Source organism: Octopus sinensis, linkage group LG7 (genome assembly GCF_006345805.1).
Source record: "Octopus sinensis linkage group LG7, ASM634580v1, whole genome shotgun sequence".
Lineage (NCBI taxonomy): Eukaryota > Metazoa > Mollusca > Cephalopoda > Octopoda > Octopodidae > Octopus > Octopus sinensis.
In genome coordinates this window covers 111,054,086-111,078,809 of record NC_043003.1, presented here as the reverse complement: position 1 = coordinate 111,078,809, position 24,724 = coordinate 111,054,086, and the positions used below count along the sequence as shown (strand labels likewise).

The 24,724-nt window shown below is 34.0% G+C and overlaps 1 protein-coding gene and 1 non-coding gene across 5 annotated transcripts in view; both read left to right on the top strand.

Moving 5' to 3' along the window:
* LOC115214515 (gamma-aminobutyric acid type B receptor subunit 2-like) overlaps positions 1-24,724 on the top strand; it is a 1,118,481-nt gene that overhangs the window by 372,020 nt on the left and 721,737 nt on the right. The window lies entirely within an intron of this gene.
* On the top strand, positions 21,051-21,169 carry LOC115214621. Its single transcript, XR_003881937.1, has one exon. It is a non-coding gene; the product is annotated as a 5S ribosomal RNA (ribosomal RNA).

Genomic DNA, 24,724 nt, shown 5'->3' with positions numbered 1-24,724 from the left:
AAAATAAATGTTGCTTATTATTTTGAATACGTTATTGCGTGAAATACAGGATATATGAGCTTTTAATTTTCCGTCATTTGTATGCAGCCACGGTGTACACCGCCTTCAAGGGTTGTACAAGGAAAATCGACACCAAGGCATATTTTTTGGAGCCTAGTACTTTTTCTATATCTCTCTTTTCTCGAAAATCTAGGTTACGTGGACGTAAACACACCAGCATCAGCTGTCAAGCGGTGCTGACGGGAGATGCACAGATACAAAGACACATACACAAATATATATGTATATATATATATAGATATATATAATCAATAATACTAAAGGGTAAAATTAATTAATTACTTAAATAATAATTCCGCCAGGTAGTATTCGGCATGTTAAATGGTAAACTTAAACAATATTTTTTTTTATGATTATGTGTATAATTATAATTAGGGTTCGGCAAAAAAAATTTGATTCTTCACATATCGAACTTTAGAAATAGCAGCCAAAGAAATTAGCTATTACTTCTACTCAAAAAAATATGCTTCACCACATACCGAACTTTAGAAATAGCAACCAGTAGAACAAATAGCTAAGTTCTTTGGCTGCTATTTCGAAAGTTCGGTATGTGGTGAAGCAAATGTTTTTGTCGAACCCTAATTGTAATTATACTCATAATTATAAAACAATATTGTTTATGTATATATATATATATATATATATATATAATATATATATATATATATATATATATATATATATATATGTGTGTGTGTGTGTGTGTGTGTGTGTGTGTGGGTGTGTGTGTGTGTGTATGTGTGTGTGTGTGTGTGCATTAATAGTAATAGTATAACAACAAAAAAATGAATGAGAACTCGATATTATGCAAATAGTGGAATGTATCTGTATTATAATATGGCAATTATTGGGTTGTCATAATAAAACTCAGAATTTCGGGTGACTGGGCGGAAATCTGCTCCGGCATCTCGTCAGAGAAATAAAGAAAAAAAAAACGCTTATAGAATTCGCGTATGCTCGCACCTGCATACATACACATGCACGCACGCACACCCACGTACATGGGCCTATATGCATATGCTCACGTCCACTCGCGTGAAACACATACATGCATACCCACACATACGCCTATACGTGCACACACACACACACGCACACGCACATATGTATACATATATCTATATACTTATACGCGCACAATTATGTTCGTATACATGTCTATATACGCACATGCACAAAAATATGCAGGGTGAAAGGTAATATACAGAAAAAATATGTAAAAATATATAAAGCAAGAAAAATATATAAACAAATATATAAAAATATGTATATATATATAGAGAGAGATATATAGGGAGAGAAAGAGATAAGATTCTTGTAAATGGACACAATATAAAATGCAGGTTCTATCTGTGACCATGTCGGCATATGATGGAGTAGGCATATGCGATCTCATTGGACTGTTACCACTCGTTGGGCAAGACTTCTTCGGACATATATTTCGCCACTTACAAAGATGACGACAAATACTAATGGACCAGCACAAGATCGGTTTAGGAAGGGCATTGTCCAAATGATGAAAACTTTCGGTCTTACCATAACTATGGATACCAACCTGACGGTTGTCAATTTCCTAGGGGTATCCGTATATATATATATATATATATATATATATATAATTTTAATCCAAACGGGAAAACAAAAAAACAACAACACGTGGAACAATTACAGTATTATTATTAATAGGCGCTCAGGAAATATGGAAGCAGGAATATATGCAACGGGCTTCTTTCAGTTTCCGTCTACCAAGTCCATGCGGAAATCATTGGTCTGCCGTAGGATATAGAAGAAGGCTCTTGCGCAAGGTGCCTCGCAGTAGGACTGAACATGCAACCATGTGGTTAAGAAGCAAACTTCCTACCACAAAAATACGCCTGCCCTATGATATATATGTATGTGTGTGCATGTTTCTTTTTGAGTGTATGTGTTTGTGTGTATGTGAATTTTAATGGAAATCGAAGCAGATAGATCTATAGATAATAGCATGTAAATGGTGGTTTTAATAGTCCTTTCATATCGTTAGCTACCAATGGAACATGAACCCAGACTAATTAGGCATGCTAATTTTTCTGTTGAAAAGTGTTGTTCAAGCTATTGCTGTTGTATCATTTATGCGTTTCGTGTTTCTCGGCTCAGTCCAACAGCGTGGTACTTTGGAAAGTGTCTTCTATTATAGCTTCGGGCTAAAGTAATCCTTATGAGTGGACTTGATAGACGGTGTGTGCCACTTTGTGCTTTGCTTCTGCACCACCAGAGCTTGACGACCGGTGTTGGTGTATTTCCGTTTTGGTAAACGGGATCGTTAGAATAAATACTAGGCTTAAATGAATAAACTTTCGCTAAAAGTCTTTAAAGGAGAGCACCAACTTAGCCGCAGTCTAATGACTGAAACAAATAGGAGAAAAAATAGTTATATATGTGTGTGTAGATTTGTACACATACACACACACACACAGACAAACACACATGGAAATTACGGAACAGTAAAGAAAATAATTTCAATAGAAGAACAAAATGAATAAATTAGATGGACGCTCATTAAAATTTTTAGACGGAAAAGTAGCTGTGAAAATAATGTTACGAGCATGGCTCTTCGTCAGAAAGTGGAAAATGTCCAGAGATGAGAAAAAGGAGAAAGAACAAATTGTGCGGAGAAAATCAGGCTATTATTTACAAAGTTAATATCGAATGGTTTCTTATACTTTCATCATGAGAAAGGAATACTTTTAGGAGCCCTAGAAAATTACTCAAGATATATACATCAAAGATCTGATATAGAAAGATATGATTCACGCCTGGCATCGTGTATCTTTTATATGCTTTAATCATTTGATTGTGGCCATGCTGGGGTACATTCGTGATGTAAATTAATTTTATCGCATCCTTAAGTTAGTTCAAAGCAGAGGATACATAGTGATAGGCAGGAATTGGGATGATGATTTATATAACAACTTATCTTCCTCTTTGTATAAGAAAGGATTATCTTGAATGAGTTATCTTTACTTTACTGTAGAGAGAATATTTCACCGAAGTAAATTATCTAAGACACTTCAAGTACTTTAAATAGAAATAGTGCTTGTAGAATCAAACAGTTTCATAAATTCGACATTGGATATATCGTTGTAGTTTGAGACGGAGTGTCAGTTATAGTCTGGCGTAGGGATTTGAATGAATTTAGTAGTCAGGAATTGTGTGACATGTTGATATTAAGTGTTCACTAACTAGGTTTTATATTTAAAACAACATTCGGAAAATGCTTTTGAACATGAACATGTTTCAATAATATAAAAGCTATATCAAAATACATGCCAAATCCTGACATTTTAGCAATGGCCAATATTATTATTTTCGCACCTTAAAAAAAGAGCCCAGTAATAATAATAATAATAATAATAATAATAATAATAATAATAATAATAATAATAATAATAATAATACAATAATACAATACCTCGTGAGTATTTAAAATTCTCTTCAAAGTGGGTTAAGAAATTTACAAATTTACATATCTGCAGCTTTCAAACATACATCCGATCGGCTTTAAAAACTTTAATACCCACAACTGCCTCTGTAAGCACCCTTTTTTTTCTTCTCTCTAAAAACATCACGCTTTTCTTTTTGTGGACTTACAAAACGCTAAAACATTCTATGAAAATCTGACTTTTCTTTGCTTCCTCCCAGAATATTCAAATATAAATGTAAACATATACTTTTTATTGTAAAAACACACCTGTTCTTCTAACTGGACATACAAACATCTCTAGATGGGTCAACTTCAACCTCCACAATATTACCTTACGCGAAATATACAAACACTTTTTATTGCAATAACACAAACGCACATGGAAAAAAAAATGATGATGTTAAGATTCTCTCTGGTCGAACACATCTTCTCTATTCACAAACAATTCAGAACAGCCCTTCCTTAATTTTTCTAAAGCCTAATAGTAGTAAACATCTGAACTTTTTTTGACCGATAGGACCCCACCTAAAAAAAAAAAAAAAAAAAAAAAAAATATATATATATATCACTGATGGTGATGGTGATGATGGTGATGATGATAATAATGATAGTAATAGTGCTGATCTATCTATCTACACACACACACACACACACACACACACACACTCAAACAGTTCAACCAACACAAACCTCACCTCGGCTCTATTGTTAACCAAATATGAAAGTATTATTTGACAGGCAACTCTGGCGTTGAAGACAGTCAGCCAGCCAACCACCAAGCCAGCCAACGAGACAGACGGACACTACTGTGATGGTGATAATGATAAAAAAACAAAAATAACAATAATAAGATACTGCTGTGACTACACATAAAACAATATCATTGATGATGATGGTGGTGATGGCGAAAATGATGATGGTAATGGTGGTGATAATGATGATAGTGATAATAATGGTGATGATAATAACAATAATAAGCCGATTACGGCTGCTATAATGGTACAATTATAATTGTAACGGCAATGATGGCCGTCTCCCCACGAGCCAATCAAAGCTAAAAAATGATAACATTATCGTAGCACCAAAATGTTTTTGGAAACTAAAAGGAAAACTAAATCAGTATACCAAATCGCTTGTCCTATGGTTAATCTAGAAGCGCGCCCCCCAGGGAAGAGCCAGCATGGGATCGAAAAGTCATCAACTGGCACAAACACTTCTCCGAATACGGACATGGATGGTCACTTGAACGGGAAATACCCCAACTCGAGCCCTCCAAGTTCACCACCACAACCACCACAGAAAGAAAAATGTAAGCGGAACAAATGGACCCGAGAAGAGTATAAAGAAGTAATATACGCTTATTACTATGCATTAGGTAGGCCATCTCAAGAGAGACACACCGCAAACTCTTACAGTATATGGAGAACACGGAATCAAGACAGTAGGCCCTATTTGGACAAGAACAAATTAGCAAATGTGAGGAGGGATATCCTTAGAAACAACAGACTCACAGACAGTGAAATAAGCGCGATCAAGCACGCAACGGAAAATGACATAAATATAAGACACAAAGGAAATGAAGAATCAGATGAACAGTATATCCCGTCACGAGGCTTAATTGAAAGACTGCCATCTGACCAAAGTACGCAAAGGCCTGAAGATACCAGAAATTCTATTGTACCTGTTAAAGATAGCCAGGAAAACGAAAAAACAACAGTAACTGAAGATCTCGCATTTGCTGAGAGTCTATGGCAGAAATGAGGCAGAAAATTCTAAATACGCTTGAAGTTGTAAGACATACAAGTATGAATGATAGAGAACCACTTCATAAACTCTCAAATACAAACCAAAATAAAAAATAAAACCAAATTGGCAACTATGTAACAAATGAAATAATACGAGAATTAAAACCTGATTTTACTGAGTTAAATGAAATTATTTACGCTTCTGCTAGGGCAATTGAAACCAGCTGTATGCCCCCGAAAAAACAAAGAAAACAAAACCTGGGAAGAAATCAAACCTGGAGAAGTAAAATTGAAAAAGTGATTGAATTTATGAGAGGGGAAATATCAATATTAAATGAACTAATATGTGGAAATGATGTAAGATCCAGAACAGGAAGAAAGATGAAGAGAAAATTTGGATCCTCACCAAGAAGAACTGATATCAATAAAAGAAACGCTGAAACAAAAAGTCCAAGCAAAAGCCCAAAGAATACGAAGATTTGAGAAGAGAAACAAGTTTTACAAGCAAAATAAGCTGTTCACATCCAATGCCAAAAAATTCTACAGAGAAATAGGGAAGGAGAAAGTAACCGTTAAAGACCCCCCTCCCATGCAAGAAGTTCAAAACTTTTGGAAAAGGATTTGGAGTGACAAGAAGACGTACACCATAAATGCAGACTGGATTATACAAACTGAAGGATCCTACCAAAATTTACAACAACAAGCATGGGAAGACATCACAATAGCAGACCTAAGAAAGGCACTCACGAAGGCCCATAATTGGAAATCCCCCGGTAAAGATAGGGTGCCGAATTTCTGGCTCGCATCGCTCCCATGCCAACACGGTAAGCTACTTCAGCTGCTCAATGGTATTATGAGAGACCCAAAGAAAACACCTGAATGGTTAGCAAGTGGCATTACTTACCTACTCCCAAAGAATAACGAAACCAACCTTCCAAAAAACTATCGGCCTATAACCTGTCTATCCACCACGTATAAAATCCTAACATCTATCCTGGCGGAGAAAACATATGCATTCATGGAGAAGAACGATATTTTCCCCACTGAACAAAAAGGGTGCCGCCGAGGCTCTTACGGATGCAAAGATCAACTGCTAATCAATCGTATGATCCTTGAGAACTGTCACAACAAGCGCAGAAATCTCAGCACCGCATGGATTGACTATAAAAAGGCCTTCGACAGTATACCGCATCCATGGATCTTGAGATCGCTGGACATCTTCAAAATTTCCCCAGTGATTTCAAACTTCCTGAAGCACAATATGTCGTTGTGGAATACGAATCTCCAATTATACCACTCTAATGGAGTACTTGCCTCAGAAAATATAAACATCAACTGTGGAATTTTTCAAGGTGACTCACTTTCACCTTTAATATTCTGCATAGCCCTAATACCCCTTACAAGTGAATTAAACAGAACAGGATATGGGTATAAAATTGCCAATAAAAAAATAAGCCATCTATTTTATATGGATGACTTAAAACTTTATGGTAAAGACAATAATGAACTTGAAGGCCTATTGCGCACCGTGAAAGCATTCAACGATGACATCGGGATGGAGTTTGGACTTGAGAAGTGTGCCAAGGCCACTTTCCAGTAAGGGAAAGTGAAGACTACAAATTCAGTCGTGTTAGATGTTGACACAGTCATAAGAGAGCTTGAGCAAGAACAAACATACAAATATTTAGGGATAAATGAAGGCTCTGGTATTCAGCATGCAAGCATGAAAGAGAAGATCAGGAAGGAATGTTATAGGAGAGTTCGTGCAGTCCTGAAATCTGAACTAAATGCACGTAACAAGGTGTTAGCTATAAATTCCTTAGCAGTTCCAGTTGTTACTTATAGCTACAATGTGTTGAACTGGAATATGAGTGAAGTAAAGAATATAGATAGGAAAATACGCAAGCTGATGAGTTGTAATAGGATGCACCACCCAAAGGCAGACGTAGATCGCCTTTACCTTCCCAGAGCCCAAGGAGGTCGAGGCCTGATCCAATTTGAACTAGCTTACAAAACAACCACAATTGGACTGGCCAAATATCTCGAAATATCGAATGACTGGATGCTAAAGCTCGTGGAAAATCACGAGAGACGGAAGAAGCTTCATTCTATCATAAAGGAAAGCAAAACATTTGCTATTGATCTCGTGCAGGATACCCAAACTGAACAACCCGAGGGAAGTACGGCAACTGTTGTTGGCAATGAAAAAAGCGCACGAGCATTTGGCTGATAGGTGGGAGGAGAAACCTCTGCACGGCAAATATGTGACCCGCAGCAAACAAGCTGATGTTGACCAGAAGCAAACCGATCAGTGGCTACGGAGCTCAGGGCTAAAAGCAGAGAGCGAAGGTTTCATCCTGGCTGCTCAAGATCAAATCCTATTAACCCGGAACTACCAGGCCAATGTGATGAAAAATGGAGCATACCCAACATGCCGAATCTGCAACGACGTGATTGAAACAGTGGACCACCTAATCTCTGGATGTAAAGTCTTAGCACCAGTGGAGTATAAATTAAGACATGACAGAGTTGGCTAATATCTCCAGTGGCTAATAAGTCGGCATTACAATATCAAAACTGCCGACAAGTGGTATAATCACCACCCTGAGGCTGTAACTGAAGGAGAAAATGTAACCATTCTGTGGGACTTTCCAGTACATACAGACCGAACCATCAAGGTTGTGAAAGACCAAAACAATAAAGTTTGCTTATCGATCGACATGAGCATCCCCTGTGATCATAATATCTCAGCGAAAGAGTTTGACAAGCTCAGAAAATATAAAGACCTACTCATTGAAATTGAGAAAATGTGGCATCTCAAGGCGGTTACAATACCAGTGATCGTAGGAGCACTAGGAATGATCAAGAAGGGAACCGAAAATTATATGAGAATGATCCTTGGCTTACCATCCCTGCAAGAAGTGCAAAAGATTGTCTTAACTGGTACATCACACGTATTGAGAAGAGCATTGTCGATGTGAGAACTGTTACTGCTCATGTATTTTAATTTAACTTATAAAAAAAGAACGAACTATTGAGTTTAGTTTAATGGCCTACCAATGTATACTATGAGTTTCTTTGCCCTAGGAGTCAGGAAGACACTCGGCAAGAAATGGAAGCAAATTTGAAAGAAGAAAAAAAAATAATAATAATATAATGAAGAAGAAGAAGAGGAAGAAGAAGAAGAAGAAAGAAGAAGAAGAAGAAGAAGAAGAAGAAGAAGAAGAAGAAGAAGTCGTCAATAACTGTGCATCTATCATTTTCTTATTACTAATAACTGTTCAATTAGCAGATCGAATATATAATGTAAAAGAGGAAGCTATTGCAAGAGGTGCAAAGAGGATGTAGGAATTAATGAAGGGGAAACCAATGATGGTACGTATAGTTGTTAGGGTATTACAGGAGACAAGCTTAAGGTAGAAGAATGTAGCTTTTGGGTAGCTATATTATAAGAGTGCTTAGGACAATGTCCCAGACATTTTGTTCTTGGTGTATCTGAAAACTCTTGGAGTCAAAGGGAATATAAACAACCTTATGGAGAAATCAATGTGTGTGCTAAGTAGAGCTAACAAGTGCAAAAGTATCTCTGGGGAAAAGTGAAAATACGCAAGGACATTTCTCTCCATTACACTTCCTCATTGCGCTAATCTGCTTGACATATATATTAAGAAAATTCAAGACTGCCTATTTCTAAGCCAAATTTCATGTTTATTTATTTGGTAAATCCTTGTACTGTGTGTAGTAATGTTTCCAGAGTCTTATCATTTGTAGCGTACAGTTTTATTTCATCCATATATAATATCCATTCCAGAGGCCATCCAGGTAATTTCTCAGCCAGAGTTTTATGTGTTCCTGTTAGATATTACAACCAAAAGTTGAGGATCTTGTGGTGTCTGGGTGCCTTCCACTAGCTTAAATTCTGAAGTCCCTGGGTGACCTCTTTACTTGTTATTGGAGTCCAGTGTTGTTAAGGTCCTCTGTTTGTTATTTAGATAGATATTTTCTGAAGTCGTTCCTTCTCCGATCATATTACCTTCCAAACTTGTGGCACTTTTCTGTTGGTGCTGCATTGATATCTATTTTATTTTCTCCAAGCTCTTCGTAGAATTTTCTGGGGTTGGATTATTATTATTATTATTATTATTATTATTATTATTATTATTATTATTATTATTATTATTATTATTATTATTATTATTATTATTATTATAATTATTATTATTATTATTATTATTATTATTTCCTGCATTTGCATTAAGCATTAATACTATGGTATTTCAAGTGTGTATAGCATCAATGTTATCGCATACACAAAGGTTTATTATTCCTTAAAGATTCCGCCCAATACATAAAAATGATTTATTTTTATCCTAACCGAACATAAGTATTGAAATCCACCGTAAAAGAAACTGAAATATGAAGGTCAGTTCTCATATATACAGTGATACATTTCTTTAGACTTGTCTTGTGAAATGTAGAGAAAAAAAGAAAAAAAAGTTAAAAGTTGAAAAACAGTTGCATGCCTCTTGAACATAGATATTCCACTTTAAATCATTAGTGAATTATGAGACAAAATTCCAAATATAAATCAATTAATTTGAAATGATTATAATCTTTCATACTCGATCTTCTCCCCTTGTGGTTGTCATTACACGAGAGTAAACATGAAGTTACACAAGAGCAGACAGAATAATTTCAGTTTCCGAAGAAATCAGTACGCTACAAAATTTCTGAAATCAAAAATCGGAAGCAGTATAACTAACCAGCATAATCGGATTGTGCATCGACAATGTGCATAGATACATACACTTAGAATATACAGCAGCAAAATGGTGGTGAATGTTAACAGTGTATAAGCACTAAAGATGCTAGAATAAAAGATACTGATTCCATTAATAAATCTTGCTAGCACATCAGTAAATATAAGAAAGCTTCCTATCATATAATGGTACTTTTTCAGAGGAAGTAGAAAGAAACAAACATTTTATAAATCATATTCAAAGAAACAGCGAATTGCCATCATCCTCAAGTATCGTCTGGTTGAATAAAGTGCATCTTCATTACTTCTCTGCAGTTTTATATATCCTGTATTTATTTAATGTATTCAGTTAGTATTATCCATCCACATTATTCTTTGCTAACCCTCTCAATTTTTCCGTTCAATTTGCCTTCTATTAATACTTACTGTAAGTATCCTAAATATGTTAGATTCTTAAGTATACTGACGTGTTTTATTGCTCTGTCCATGATATCCTCTCGAGTCTTCCACTGTCATTAACTGTAGTTACCTTATTGCAAATAATTCTACTGCAATACACTTATTGATTCAAAGACGTAATATTAAAGATAATTCAATGAGTTACCATAGTTTCTTCCTAATAAACGATGCTTAAAATAGTACTCATTTTCTCAGTTACTTTTAGGTTGGGACACATTAATAAGAAGAAACATTTAAGCTATTTTTTCATTGGAGTGTTACTTTTTTACAGTGGAGCTGAAGGTATCAATCATATTTCTTATGTCAATTTTTGAAAGCGAACGTCTCAATTATTGCTTACATGAATGAGAAAACGAATAATATTTTTCAGGACATAACACTTAAAGTGATAACCAAATCAGGCGGAAACAGACGTATACAAATGTGTGCTCAAACGCACAACATATAACGAATGATACAATAATATATTATATTATACTATATATATATATATATATATATATATATATATATATATATATATATATATAGTGTATAATATATATTATATATTTATAAAGGGAGACAGAAAGACAGGCAGAAATATAGATGAATATATATACATATATATATATATATATTATATATATATACATACGTATATATATATATACATATATATATATATATAAATAATAAATATTAGGGAATATATCCAAATTTACGGGAAAAAATCAGATTTAGGATTAATCCATTTTATAGTAAAATTTATAAAATATTATTTGAGACAAAACCACTATTTTGGCAAAACAAACATAAAGACTTAATCATACATAAAATTTAATAAATAGTCAAAAAAACCGCCACTACATCGTGTTTCTTGTCTTGATCGACAATCTTCAGGTGGACTTCCAATAATTCAGTTACAAATTATGAAGTGATTTGTAACTGAATTATTGGAAGTCCACCTGAAGATTGTCGATGACAAGAAACGATTGTAGTGGCGGTTTTTTTGACTATTTATTAATTTTATGTATTGATTAAGTCTTTCCTTGTTTGTTTTGCAAAATAGGGTTTTGTCTAAATAATATTTTATATATATATATATATATATATATATTAATAGTGAAGAAAATATTAGGTATACATATGACTATATAAATAAATAAGTATATATTTGTATGTGTGTATGAATATATATATATATATATATCTATATATATATATATATATATATATATATATATACATATATATACATATATATACATATATATTAAGTATTTATGGGTTTGGGTGCCCATGCCTATGTAACTACATATGTATATTCTATAAGAAGGACTAGGATGTGTATTTGTTTTTAGCATTTTTTATCATTTCGAATTTTTTATGTTTTCGAGTACAATTTCTTGTTACTGTGAAATTCTGAGAACTATTGCGCTTCATGTAGAACCTGAATAATAAATTGATAAAACGTAAAATATAATTAAGCCACAATATAATCATATTTAAAATACATAACTAAATTACACTCTTCCTTCTATAAACACATATGGTTATTACAACACAAGGAAACGATAATCATCTACACAGATGATTGTCGTTTCAACACACCTCCTTTTGTCAATGGTATTTATGACTATTCAATAGAGCTGCATGGAGCATAGGTGAAGATGAAAGTTGTAACATATTGTGCACTTCCAATTGGTTACAAGAGAGCGTGTCACACTTCTTCCTTCAGCGTAGGTCTTTCAGTAGAGAGAATAACTAATGAGATCACTGTAAAGGGACTTCTGCATGCCAATGGAGTATAGCGATAAACGCTCGTAAGATCAAATTATACCTTCCGAGTCTCTATGATTAGTTGCTAGTGAGAGGCCAAAGCAAGGTGGATAGTAATTGGGTGAAACTACGTTTTACATCAGTGTGTCCCCCTTTTAGAAGGATGCTGTTCCAACAGTAAAAAGTTCCTATCTCCCAGGGGTTTCATTGGGCGGCTTGACACTAAGCAAATGTATTTCTGCCTCAGCGCATTCAGGTGTATTGTCATTATATACGCTAGTCAAACCAAAGCGGGGGTACTGACAGGTGCAGCCACGCCGGGTCGGACTAGACTTCGAGATACTAGGGGCTAAGAAGTGGTGATAAACCCTGGAACTCCAGAACCCCAACATCGGATGCACTTTAAAGACATATCGAGGACTAATATACACAAATATATATATGTATATATATATATATATATATATATTATATATATATATATATATATATATTATATATATATATATATATATATATATATATAAAGGGAGAGAGAGAGAGAGAGAGAAGGAAAATATTTAAGTTAATGCTGCTTCATATTCCACAAAAGACAATGACTTTTAAACAACAACTGATTTGAAAACTACATGCCTCCCGCCCGATATCTCGTAGCATCAGAAGGAAAACAATGTCTGTCTTCGAAGGTTTAATATAGTTGAGATACTGAACGGTTGTGACAGAATATTAAATTGACATCATTGTATTGAACACGTCTGAAATAAACATGATAGACGTTATAAGGAATAAATTACAAGATAGTAAATGAAATAGGCTTGAAATTGTTGACTGGTTGCTATTCAGCGATTGTAAAGATTAATCTTTGGCCAACAGTGGTATTCTTATTAAGATACTTATGCTTAAATACTGTTCCTATATCTTGCCAATAAGTGCTTCGAGAAAAGTGACCCAAAAATGTCAGTGTTAGGTAGTAAAGCGCACGTGGCCAATGCTATGTTAATGAATTTTTTACTGACCGTGTGAATTTCGGTCGGTTTCAATTGCCTTGCCTGTAATATTTCCTCTGGCTTAATTTCCTGTCTTTGAATGCTCAAAATATTTTAACTGTGATTTTTTAATTTAGGAATTGTGCACTACGTAATCAATGCTTCTGTTTCATATTTATTTCCCCATTACTGGTATTATTCTCAGGTACTGAAATGTTTCTTATTGTTGTTTTAGCGTTTCGTTTTCAGAATACACAAAATGCTTAGAAAAATTTTAAACATTTCTGCCCCATATTCTGAAATTCATTACTTTAAACTCGGTTTCGTTCCATAAATATAGCAAAACGTTTAATTTTTGGTGATATTCACACGATATTTCTATCGGTTTTATTGCATTTTCTCTAGTTCTGCGATGTTTCTTTGGTACTAGAATTATTGTAATATATGCCACAAATGTTTTCGCATTTACAGTAACTATTCCTTCCTTCGTCAGATTTTAGATCGTTTATGAGTGATAATTCATATACCGTGCAGTTGAAAGAATTACAATTTTTCTCTGAGTCAAGTCTAAATTAGCATCGATTCCACTGTAGCTCAGCGTGTTTAAATGGATTGCCACCAGACAGGGAAAAGGAAACAAAGGGATTCTTATCAAAAAGAAATATGTAAATTTGCAAAATTTTTCTTTACTACTGCAACATTAAAACTGTTCGCTGTTTAGTCATATCTTTAAATGCTCACGTACCTTTGCTGCACATTGCTCTTGACTAACGTCTCTAAAATATACGTTTGGGAAAATCACTCAATAATTAATTCTTTTTGATCTCCTACTCAACATTATTACAGTATTCACTAAGCCTAAGATAATGCGGGGGCTCGATTACTTTGCGTGCCCTTTGCATAAGGCGTTTTTATCAGTTTTATGTTCTTGAACATATTTAAATTGCGATACGTTTACAGTTAAGTCTCTCAGTTACCAGCGTATTGACAGGTTATGTGTGTATAGTTTCAGGTAATACTTGTTAGTCGTGGTAACAGTGATATTTTCCCATCACTTTGATGATTTTCAGTTTGTTGTTAAATATTTTTTCCTAGTAATTTAACTCTTTCTCTTAGATATTACAACCGGAGTTTTCCAAATTGAATATTATTTGCACTTTTCGTTTGTATTCGTTTCTTGCATCCATCGGAGTCTTTTTAATCTGAATTGGCCTTGCATATTTTGAACGAGCTTGTCGGTGTTTTGACTGATCATAAATATGGTAGGTCGATATCAAACAGATCCGATATATTGTCTATAGAAACATTACTAACTGTTTTCATGTTATAGAGTATATAAAATTTAGTGACAGCCTCTCCTCTTCCAACTTTCATTGTGAAAACATTATCTACGTCACAATACATTTCTGAAGAATTTGGCTCTTTATATTGTGTTTTTAAATTTAAATATTCATTATTGGCTTCTGTAAGGATTCTTATTATGATAATTCTTATTATTATGCTTTACGTGAGAAATGAAATGTGCAACTGTAGGCAAATAGGTGTTTCTGAGGTCCAAAGAACATTGTTTTTTTCTGGTCGATGGGAGGATTTTTTAAATTTATTTTCGTAATCTAATCTATTTTGCCGAGTTGCTCTTTTATGTTATTTTAATGAGTACAATATACGTCGGTGTATGTACGCAGTATGGTTGTACCGAGTCTGTCTTAGCATATGATTTTGTTTCTTGTTTATATTTTTAGCCCGCTGCTGTTATTGGTATTGATTTCACTGACATGAACCACATCATGTAAATATTTTCACCTGTATATATCCAGCTTATCAAAATATCCACTCTTAAAAGTTATATTTGGAGTGTTTTCATTGATCATCCTTTCAATCTGAACCATCATGTCTTATACACTTCTTTCGAGATTGATGCTATATACAGTATTGATATTGTGTCTACGCATATGTCAAAGAACCGGTACTTTGCTCAGCAGTTACTGCTGCAAACTCAATAACAGCTGTGTATGAACTGGGACTTGGCAGCTGAAATCATACATTGCACTGGTTGCATACAATTTAGTAATGTTAGCTATTTTTCTTTTTGTTTGTTGATTTATGTTTAATGAGATCGGTTGATAAAAAGGTCTTTACATCAACTTTGGGGTGTTGACTGTGTAATAACGTTAATTAATATCTGGAAGAGGTTTTGTTTACGGACTTCAATTAAATTAATTTCTAATTTATTATATTCAAGTGGTAGTTTCTATGGATTAGTTTGCCTCTTCTACAGTGTTACTTTTCTCATATGCATAAGATTTGAAAATAACTTTCAGTTCTCGAACCACAAAAATATGGAAAATGTTATGCCTGGCATTGTCTGCTATGCATTGTCTTTCTTTAAACATTTATATTTCTCGGCGCTGATTACGATGTCTGATGTCATGTAAGGATGTATTTTCTTATAACTAGTAGACTAAATTGCAGACATATACAAAGCGTTCATCAGTTAGTCGACTGTACATTATTTTTCTCTCTTTTGAATTACAAATGATGAAATTTAACAATTGGATATGCATGGGTACCTATTGGAACCGATGTCGCATTTTTAGAAATAAAATGTGAAAATAAAATAAAATTTCTTCCGTTAGTGTGAAAAAGGGTAAAACAGATGAGTAACAAAAAAATAAAAATTCAATATGCTATAACTTGAGTATTGATTACGATTTCTTGATAAAAGTATATCATTGATATTTTTATATTTTTTTATATAATCCTTTGATGCAGTCAGCTGAAGTCTGAATGTAAACTACGTATTTAGTGAAATATAACGCAGCTGCTTATACTGCGCAAAATCTTTTGCATATGTCAATAATATGTCTATTAAATTTGCATACATCCATAGCATTACTTCTCTATTATGTTTTCTAACCGATCGTTTACTAATGTGTTCAAGGGAAATTTCTGTAAAGTGCTTCCTAACGTAAAGATATGTAATAATAATAATTTTCTCGCTAACCAATTTTTTGTGATAGAAATCAAAGAATTATATGATTTTTTTTTTTTCAATTTTAGCACATTACTAACGACAGAAAAATGCAAATTTGATGAATAAAACGCTGAAAACTATACATAGAAAATAACAAATATTAGAAGTAGACAATTGCATAAAACATTTTAGTTCCAAATACTCACCAATCATGAGTAATACATCTCTATCTCTTTATTTTGTGTTATAAAAGTTAAAACGCAAACTAAATGTCTCTAATAATAGGCAGAAACTTGTTATCGGAGAAAATGGAGGCCGAGCAAATGAGCACTTCGACACCATATTTCTTCTCCACTATCTTTGTCTTTCTCGTTTTCTCGATATGTCTCTCTCCATACATACTCATATGCATACATACATATGCATACACACACTCTCTCACACACACACATATATATATATATATATATGTATGTAAACACACATATATAAATTATATATTTATATTATATATACATATACATATAAATACATGTATATTTATATATGGATGTATTTATATCTATCTATCTAGCTAGCTAGCTAGTTATCTGTTTATCTGTGTGTCTATATATATGTCCATTTGTATATCTCTGTCTGACTGTCTGTTTATCTATCTGTTTATCTTTCTATCTGTCTGTCTCTCTGTCTGACTGCCTGGCTGTCTATCTATCTATCTATCTATCTATCTATCTATCTATCTATCTATCTATCTATCTATCTATCTATCTATCTATTTATCTATCTAGTTATCTATCTATGTATGTATTTATGTATGTGTGTATCTATCTGTATATCTATCTATTTATCTATAGTGACGGGATGGGATAGAAAGAATCCAGGGTACATATGTTTCATAGCAAGTGGAATCTCTTTGCATCAACATTTACCTCTTGGACACAGCGTAGCATTTCATCTACTCTGGCCTGAAGAGTAGCCAGCGTATAGATCTCACTTGGATTTTACCACTTCTGAAGTTCCACCCGCTATAAACCCTATGTAGATCGGATCTTTCCTACTCCATTCCGTAACTCTTGTATTCTTTTTCGCACATTCAGATCCCCTGTTTGCCTACCATGAATATGTAAAGAACTCTTTTTCTGCTTATCGCTCTTCGATAAACAAAAATAACCCGCAATTTCCGTCTCAAATGTTGCAAACTATGTACCCTGGAGCAATCAACATATAGGCGACCACAAGAAAAGCAACCCAGTAGATTTTATAGACTCTTCTTGAGCTTTATACATTGCAAAGCAAAGTCGCCCTGGAGACTGTATTCATTTGAACTCAAATGGCATGCCTGTTGGTTTGATTGGAATTCTTGGAATGAAAGTCTTTTCCCCAGGGGCACATCCATTAATGATGGTAGCTTTGTCACATTAGGTGTTAATGTCTTCACAATCAACATTGTACCACTGCATAATTTAGGAGGATCTAAATTTCTTAGGAGCAATGTTAGGACTCAAACCTTCAGAGAAAGTTTACGTAGAGGAGTTCCAGTGCCTCAATAGTATTAAAGAACTCTATTGTGTAATGGACAGATTAATTTTCATCAAGCACTGAATCAACTGATTTTACTTATTAATGACGGTTGGAATCTTTTTTCATTAATTCATGGTTAATCCTTTCTACTGTCTCATTTATGGAGTAAGAATTGGTCTCTCATACAATCATTTATATGAATTATAGTTATTACTAAAGTCTGGAAATACCGTTCTTCAATTCAGCTGGGGAATTCAGTTTGATAGCGATATGAGCAAAACTGATATCACCATTTCCATCAAATGGTACTTATCCATTTCTAAATTAGAGGAACAAGGTTGAAACCTGTTTTGCACATTGGTCCCCATGTAACGAATTTCGCATATTAGTATTGAGGGAGAATTTCAGTACTTTATTCCATAGGTGTGGAGACTTAATGCATGCTTTTATTTCACCAGATCTTATTCGTCTCACAATGACTGGTAATGTCTGCCTGAAATCTCCTAGTAAAACTGCAACTCGTCCCATAGATTTATTCTTGCCTCTGATGCCCTGCAAAGTCTTCCCATGTGACATGTTGTATTAATTCAAAAAAATAAAGAGGCATTGGCACAACACTTCTGCTGAACCTGAATCTTTGCTTCTATTACGAATTGGACAATCATTTTTGACCAGGTTTAATGGTAATTTAAAAGCAGAATGAGTTGTTTGTCCTCCTCGCAGAATGACGGCAGCAAAGCCAGACAACGTTACAGCAACTGCAATCTTTTTTGTTACCTTACCTTGGAGAGAAGCAATGTCACACATGTTTTACCTGTGCCACCAGGATCATCAAGAGAGAAAATTCTTCTGCTTTTGTCTGGCGATTGGAGAACGCCGCACACTCGCATACATATACATACAGTATCAACCATTAGAAGAAATGGACGTGTGTGTGTGTGTGTCTGTGTGCGAGAAACAGAGAGAGAGAGAGAGAGAGAAAGAGAGAGAGAATGCCACTTAGACATCATTCTCTTTCTCACTCATACATGTATACATACATTGAAAAAAGATGTATACATATCTATCCATGTATGTACGTATACATGACAACACACTCTTCACTAACACACACGCACATACATAAATGTATACAAACGTACAGACAAAACACGTGTGCGCGTGTGACTGAATAAAAATACATAAAAAGTTTTTAGGGAAATTAACGAAGTGTACGATTTCGTAACGAAAGAAGCGTGGATTGTGTGTGTGTATGTGCGTGTGTGAAAGAGAGAGAGAGAGAGAGAGAGAGAGAGAGAGAGAGAGTACATTGCAAGCAATGAATGAGATTAATATGGAATGAAAAGGTCGTGTAAATAAAAACACGGATATTTAATTTTATTTAAATTTATGAACTTCGTAAATATTTCTTTCAGTAAGTTACGTAGTCATTTACAAATAGCGAACATTAAAATAGAGAGTGAGAGACCTCGCCGGTTTTACGTCAATACCGGAAGTTGACAATGTGAAACCTTTTTAAACAACTGAGTCATAAATATGAAGCAATAATTTTATTTTTAAAAGATCAAATGAAGAGGTGAAATTATTCATGCATCATATGTATGGAAGTAATTGGTGAAGTCGTTTTCCCGTGAACAGCGAATACACAGACATATCTATTTTATATCACTGCGAATTTGGTTCCCAGCCAAATGTTTTTCATGTTGGGAAACAAATGATAGTCAGATGGTATATTATCAGGGGTATAGAGACGGTGGTCAACCAGTTCAAAGCCACAGTCTCACGCAGTAGCCATTGAAAGCAAGTACGTCTGTGATGGAGCCTTGACATTATGAAACAAATCCCGTTTTGACAGTATTACTGGGCGTTATATATCCTTACTGTGTGTCAATGCTTGATAGAGGACTTAGGCTGTACTATTAGTGACAGTATTCTAAATTTTAGAGATACTAAAACTGAGCTTATTCCTATTCGCTTTCAGAAGAATCCTTTTTTTGTACAAGTTTCGTTATATTGCATGTCTAGTGCCAAACACACATAGTCCCACGCGCACACACACACACATACCAGTGCCCCTATGTGCGCGTATACGTATGCACTTATACATCTTACACGTGAATATGTAACGAATTATATGCTCATAGATTAATGACTCAGAAATCACCTGCTATCCTTGTTTTATAACTATTTCGCAACCCAGAACTATTTATAAATTTAACGAAGATATTTATGTCATGTATTTTCAATTGGGCGGACGGAAATACAGAGGTCAACTTGTATTGTCTACCATACTGCGGCTATGAATCGAACACGCTACTCTGTAGTTATCATAGGTTAAATATCTTATAATCAAGTATGAATCACCTTATGATTCATTGTCGTTTTTGTGGCTTTACCCCAAGAAAATTTTTATCTCGTATTATAAGTGATACATCTACGAAAATATTTTCTGTACAACCTATACACAAAATAATATTAAACTAATTGATGCATTTAACTTATATCCTGTAATGTTTCTATTACTAAAATGAATCGCATCAAATAGAAATAACTTCTCAGAAATTATTAACCTAAATTTATATTTTTCACTAATGTTATACCAAATCAATAATTACGAAAGTTTAAAATCATTTCAAACTGACCTTTCCAAAGATGTAAGTAATTGCTCTGCTCGTTAAAACTCACGTTACCGCTGCTGAGTTAAAGTAAAGACATTTACTACATGTATTTATTATAATATCCTCAAGTAACAATTGCTAAAAATAATTCAAGAAATCTTGCCATACATATATTTATTATGTAAATATGTGCTAGTGAGCGTTGCGTTGTATACTGATATGTATTATACACAAGCGTGTATATGTACGGGATATTATGTGTCTATGAATATAGGTATGTATCTTAAGATCTGACTTAATATCATCTTTACATGAGAGAATGTAAAATAATGAACATGCTGAACATACAGAACACACATGCATATCTAGGTACATACATACATACATGCAAAATTATATATATATCCATTCATACATGCATGCACAAACAAGCACACATGTATATAGGTATAGGTTTCTTAAATCAAAAAGTATGAATAGGCTTCAATGTAAGCCCATTATGTGTACACTTCTCTCTCTATCAACTCATCTTTCTCTTTCTCTCTCTCTCTCTCTCTCTCTCTCTCTATATATATATATATGTATATATATATATATATATATGTATATATATATATGTAAATATATATATATATATATGTATATATATATATATATATATATATATTATATATATATATATAATATATATATATATATATATGGCTTACGGCCATATCACGTTGAAAGCACCGGTTCTCGTCCGATCACCGAAGTTAAGCAACATCGAGCCTAGTTAGTAATTAGATGGGTGACCGCTTGGGAACCCTAGGTGCTGTAAGCATTCCACTTCCCAGGTGGTGCTATTAAGTTAGACATGGCCTGGGCCAATACTGGCCAAAACCTTTCTAAGTTATTCTAAGTCATATATGTATATATATATGTATATATTATATATATATAATATATATATATTATATATATATATATATATATATATATATGTATATAAATATGTATATATGTATATATATATATGTATATATATATATATGTATATATATATATATATAATATATATATATGTATATATATATATGTATATATATATATATATATCTATCTATATATATATATTATATATATATAATATATATATATATATATATATGTGTGTATATATATATGAGTTGAGTATAGAAATTCGGGGTGAGTACTTGATAATTATAAGCACCTGTGTATACCGTTTGGTGGTGTAGGTGGTGGAGTAAATTGATCAAAATAAAAACATGATGCCAAGGATTCAGCGGTACATATGTTTCGGGCCTTTATTAGACAGATTTATAACATGCATAATGTATGTCTGTGGCCTTCTTCAGCCGCGCACAACAGCTTCCACAAGGACATGTGTTACATCAAAAATTCTTGGTTGGGGATGCAAATCCTCTCATTCGCGTACGACATAATGCGGCAACAGCATAGAATTGAAGCGTCCATCTCTTTCTTCTCTCAATGTAGAATGAGGAAATTTGGATGTTGAAGTAATGTAAATAAATAAATACATATATAGACGTGAAGATGGAGGGGCGAGAATTCAGGACGAGGGATAAAAAATGTATGTATAAAAATGTAAGTATAGAAACATATAAAAATGTAGAGTATAAAGATATAAAGGGATATAAGGAGATGTAAAGGGGGTATAAAGAATATAAAGAAATATAAAGAAATATAAATGAATGTAAAGGCATAAGGTTATAAAGTAAAGATAGAAATAGAAATAAAAGTAAAAAGTAAAAAAATAAAAATAGGAATAAACATGATAAAAATGTAAAAAAATATTAAAAAATATTAAAAAATATCAAAAAAATATAAAGATAAGGGATGTATAGAGGTTATGGACCAAACATGGTGGTCAGGAGATTGATAAAGTTTAGTTGTAGAAGTTGTCTGGGGACCTAGTGTGTTGTAAATCAGAGCTGTTGAGCGTTTAATCTAGTTCTTTGAATTGGTCATCTTGTACATCCATACCATCATGGATACATACACCCATATACACGCGCACATATACGCGCGCATACACGGCTCCAAGCCTATAAGCATACACACGCACTCACGTGTAAGCATGTACATAAACACACATACACCCACACGCACGCGCGTACACATACATACATACAACAGAATATCCGCATGTATACACGGACATTATACGTGTACACACCCATATATACATACGTGCGTCCATCCTTACATACACATACACATATGCCCACGCTTCCAGGTTTAGATATAAGATATTAAAGGATGTATATAAGAACGTATGTAAAGAATCACGCACTCACGTCCACACGTGCACGCACACACGGCTGTGTGTCCATATGTGCGTGCACATATACACTTACATACACACACAGAGACATACGCGCATATGGGTATAGCTATAAGATATTAAAAGATGTATACAAATAGGTGTAAACATATGAGTATAAGAAAACATGTAAAAAAATGTAAAGAAATACGGGGTATGCACATCCAGACGTAGATGTTTACTCGTACATATGTACACATATGTATACGTATACATACGTACACGGACGCTCGTATCATCATAAAGCGGATCCATAGGTAAGTAAATAAGGGATAAGCAAAAAAAATAGACATATATAGAGATATAAAGCGATAAGTTAGGGGTAAGAATGAGGGTAAGAGTAAAATTAGAAATAAAAGTAAGAAATACAATATAAAATAAGAAATACAATGTAAAAGTTAGAAATGAAATATAAAAATTATAAAAATTATAAGAATTAAGATAAGAGATGAAAATAAAAATGAGAATAAAGGTCAATCTCCTGACCACCATGTTTGGTCCATAACCTCTATACATCCCTTATCTTTATATTTTTTTATATTTTTTTATATTTTTTATATTTTTAAATATTTTTTTACATTTTTATCATGTTTATTCCTATTTTTATTTTTTTACTTTTTACTTTTATTTCTATTTCTATCTTTACTTTATAACCTTATGCCTTTACATTCATTTATATTTCTTTATATTTCTTTATATTCTTTATACCCCCTTTACATCTCCTTATATCCCTTTATATCTTTATACTCTACATTTTTATGTTTCTATACTTACATTTTTTATACATACATTTTTTATCCCTCGTCCTGAATTCTCGCCCCTCCATCTTCACGTCTATATATGTATTTATTTATTTACATTACTTCAACATCCAAATTTCCTCATTCTACATTGAGAGAAGAAAGAGATGGACGCTTCAATTCTATGCTGTTGCCGCATTATGTCGTACGCGAATGAGAGGATTTGCATCCCCAACCAAGAATTTTTGATGTAACACATGTCCTTGTGGAAGCTGTTGTGCGCGGCTGAAGAAGGCCACAGACATACATTATGCATTGTTATAAATCTGTCTAATAAAGGCCCGAAACATATGTACCGCTGAATCCTTGGCATCATGTTTTTATTTTGTATATATATATGTATATATATATGTACATATATATGTATATATATATATATGTATGTATATATGTATATATATGTATGTATATATATATATATATATATATAATATATATATATATATATGTATATATCTATATATATGTATATATATATATACGTATCATCATCATCATCATCGTCGTTTAGCATCCGTTTTCCATGCTAGCATGGGTTGGACGGTTCTACTGGGGTCTGTGAAGCCAGAAGGCTTCATCAGGCCCGGTCAAATCTGGCAGTGTTTCTACGGCTGGATGCCCTTCCTAACGCCAACCACTCCGTGAGTGTAGTGGGTGCTTTTTACGTGCCACCCGCACAGGTGCCAGACAGAGCTGGCAAACGGCCACGAACGGATGATGCTTTTTATGTGCCACCGGCACAAGGGCCAGGCGAGGCTGGCAACGAACACGAAACGAGGCGGTGCTGGCAACGGTCGCGAAACGGAAGGTTCTCTTACATGCCACCGGCACTGGTAGCACATCCGCAATTTCCATTGATCGATTTCGATTCTGATCCTCACTTGCCTTAACGGGTCTTCACAAGTAGAGTTTTGTGTCCCAAGAAGGGAAGGTATGCATACGTAGAATGGCTCCATCCCAAGTAGAAGGCCACGGGTTATGGACTCACTTGTCCTGCCGGGTCTTCTCGCGCACAGCACACTTCCAGAGGACTCGGTCTCTAGTCATTTCCTCAGTGAGACCTAAAGTTCGAAGGTTGTGCTTCACCACCTCATTCCAGGTTTTCCTGGGTCTGCCTCTTCCACAGGTTCCCTCAAACGCTAGGATGTGGCACTTTTTCACACAACTATCTTCATCCATTCTTGCCACATGACCATACCAGCGCAATCGTCTCTCTTGCACACCACAACTG